The sequence below is a fragment of the Olea europaea genome, chromosome 9 (genome assembly GCF_002742605.1).
Source record: "Olea europaea var. sylvestris chromosome 9, O_europaea_v1, whole genome shotgun sequence".
In the NCBI taxonomy this organism is placed as follows: Eukaryota; Viridiplantae; Streptophyta; class Magnoliopsida; order Lamiales; family Oleaceae; genus Olea; species Olea europaea.
In genome coordinates this window covers 12,697,639-12,701,301 of record NC_036245.1, presented here as the reverse complement: position 1 = coordinate 12,701,301, position 3,663 = coordinate 12,697,639, and the positions used below count along the sequence as shown (strand labels likewise).

Genomic DNA, 3,663 nt, shown 5'->3' with positions numbered 1-3,663 from the left:
CGACATAAATATCGTTTCTTTTCATATAAAATATTAATTATATCATTTTGACTAAAAATAACGATTCACAATCACTCAATACATCTTTAACATTCCTAAGACGGTCGAAAGAGGTCATCAAGTGAGTTGATGACATTCAAATGACTTAGAAATAACGACCGAAGATACTTGTTCCTATAAGAATATTTCGGATGTTGTATACAATCATGGGAATAGAAATGTTCCCATCGTTTCTTTTAAGTGAGATCAAATCCATTGTTGACCTATTTCAATCGTCCCATATATGTTGAATACATGTCGGGTGGTCGTGGATCGTCGAATCGTTGTTTTTAGCATAAACGATATACATAGCTTTTTATATAAACTTTAAAGATATATATGTTGTTTTATTTATGATTTAAACTGAAACGAATATCGATATTGTCCAAATTGTATTGAAACAATAATTATATCGTTATGTAGCAAATCACGAAATAACATAACGATGTCCATATTATTTTAGTACAAATTTGACGTGCTTGAAATCATTCAAATTCGAATAATAACTACAACAATATAGATATGATATGATATCAATATCATTACCACTCGAGAGCAAATGGTCCCGTGGAAGCGAGCGCAACGGTTCCCTATGTCGCGTGCACTATGTAAGTTTTTTATATAACGACATCCATGTCATATTATTAGTCTATAATAACTTCAATGCCATTATGAAAATCAATAAAGTGGCATATATTTATATGGAACAACATTAATTTCGTTTTGTGTTTCAGGAACGATTTCGATATTTTTATGTAAATTAGTGCAATTTTCGTATTGAAACGACATCAATATCTTTCTATATTTTAGGATCAATTTCAACGTCGTTATATGAATCTATGCTTTTTTCATATTGAAACGACATACGTGTCAACTATAACGATATAAAAGTCGTTTGTCTGTAATGTGAGAAAAATATAACAACGTAAAAAGACTTTAACTTTGTTCTAATAGTATAAAAGCGAGAATAGCACAATGATCCATTTTGTGCTTCCAATAAATATAAAATAATAAAATTACAAGTCACGACAATTGCACAACTTTAAGTTTCACTACTAGCTGTTTGACACTTACAAATGGAGCGAACATGACTAGTTTTCTTATAGTTGGAGCCTTAGACATTGTAGGGACAAAGTTGACATCTCCATTTGGTATAGCATTGTATCGACCTTCAACATCTCTCTAACTTTATACAAGCTTACGCAAGAAATTGTTTTTCAAACAAGAATGATCGATGTTTTCCCTTTACCATTCATTGCATTTTTCATTTTCAAGCGCTCTCAACTGACTCATATTCAGTTAGAAAACAAATTGAATCTATAACATATCCATGATGGCCATAATTACAATTAACATAAGAATCGTAATTTTTTTTTTTTATCAAATATCAAACTTCGTACATTATTGATAATGAGATGTATGTCGTTATGGTTTGTAGAAAACGATATGTAAGTCGTTCTGGACAGAAAAAATGAAATATATATTTTATAGTAGAACAACAAATAGAATGGCCAAACATGTGTTTACCAGCATTTTCATTTAAAAAATAAGAGCTAATAAGAAAATGGAAAAGCAATCCATATCAAATCTATAATAAAATAAAAATAAAAACCATTACTAACAAATAAACATCATAAACACGAATCACAACATGTGATTCAGAAAAATTAAAAAAGAAAGTAACCAAAATATTGAAATTTAACATTACATTCTCTTCTTCTTCAAATACCCATCAAGAATACTATAAGTTTTGATTACTTACTTCAATCAAATTTTATAGGTCACATATTATTTTTTGATCACGAATCAAAAATCTTATAGGTCACAGATTAATTTTTCGGTCACAACTCAATAAATCATAAGTCACAAACACAAATTTTATAGGTTACATATTATTTTTCGATCACGAATCAAAAATTTTATAGGTCACAAATTAATTTTTCGATCACAACTCAATAAATTATAAGTCACAAATACAAATTTTATAGGTCACATATTATTTTTCGATCACGAATAAAATTTTTTATAAGTCACGAAATCAAAATTGTTATTGGTCACATCTAATTTGTCGACCACAAATAAAAAATTTCTTAGGTCACAATTCATTGATTAGTCACAAAATCAAAATTTTAATTGGTCACAATTCATTTATCAGTCACAAATTATATCGAAATAATTGGTCACAATTAATTTTATGATCACAAATTAATAAATTACAAGTCACAAACCAATTTATTGGTCACAAATAACCAAATAATTGGTCACAAATACCCTGTCCCATCCCATCGACCCCCAATCACCACCTGCCACGACCACCTTCATCTCACCAGTATGCAAAACCACCAGCAACCACCCACACCACCCAACTGTAACAACGCTGACCACCATGATCGCCAGCTTCACCACCACCACCAATACCACCCAAATCCCCAACACCACCAAGACCACCACTACTCCAACAAACAAAAAAACACCACCACTACCATTACCCACACGACCGCACCACCACCACACTACTCCAACAACCAAAAAAACAACACCACCCACACTACCGCATCACCACCACCATTGCAGAATTGTATCCATCCAAGCCTAACAAATCAGAAAACACGCCTCTGCTCACTCAAACCTTGCCAGGCCAACACCACATACCTTAAACAAAACTGCCATCGATCACCCCAGTCCACCAATATTCTTCACCCCGTCGGTAGCTACTCAAGCACAGATCTATCCACCCTCGTCTTCATCAACAATCCCATAGTTCAACCAGTCAACAATCTTAAGATCTAGTCACCGAACCGTCACCCAGTGCCTGTGCCACCACCAGCACCACCGCAACCCACCACTGAATCGCCACCACCACTGCAACTTTCACAACACAATCAATCACCAACAAAAACACCCAAACTCTGGTAAAAGTACAAATCGAGAGAGAAATCATAGCTTGCTTTGTGCATCGCCTGCCGTCGATAGATAGATCGTTTCGATAGCGTCGTCTCTAGTAGAGAGAGAAAGGCGAGAATGTAGAGAGAGAGATAGAGGCGAGAATGTGTAGAGAGAGAAAGAGAGAGAGAGAATTAGGGTGAATGAAAGAATTAATTAATTGTGTAGGTAAATTAATTGGAATTTGAATTAATTAATTTTTACATATATTAATTAATAAAAAGAAATCTGATTTTTGAAAGAGTAAACTTTGTATATGATTTATGAAATGGAATCTTTAAATGTATTAGTTTATGTAATTTCCACAAAAAAAAGACCCAAGAGACACCAGGAAAAATCAGGCCCAAAATGACCAAAAGTACCGGGTCAGTAAAGAGCCCAAGAGAACCAAAAAGGAAACGAGCTGTACTATTTGCACAGCACCCAGTGCAGACATGGGGTGGACCCCACAATCAGAAATATCCAATTCTCTTTTATCTATCAGAACTCAAGCCTCCCACTCCTCGCTGCTCCCATCTCCATCGCCGTCTTCTCCGCTACTGCTACTAACTCCGCCGAGGCCGTATCTTTGGTACAATCCCTTCCCACTTTGAATTCGATGGCAGCTATTTAATTATAAATTTAAGTATATGACTTACTTTGTTATTTATTGTATTCTTCCGTAGTTCATGAAGTTGGATA

At 34.0% G+C, this 3,663-nt stretch overlaps 1 protein-coding gene across 2 annotated transcripts in view; it reads left to right on the top strand.

Moving 5' to 3' along the window:
- Positions 1–3,402: 3,402 nt before the first annotated feature.
- Positions 3,403–3,663, top strand: part of LOC111399702 (protein BUD31 homolog 2-like) — a 4,689-nt gene continuing 4,428 nt past the window's right edge. Inside the window, exon 1 of one of the 2 annotated variants that reach the window (XM_023027160.1) lies at positions 3,403–3,553. The gene's annotated coding sequence lies outside the window, so the exon portion shown is untranslated. The remainder of the gene's footprint in view (positions 3,554–3,663) is intronic. The other variant, XM_023027161.1, reaches the window with a different exon arrangement.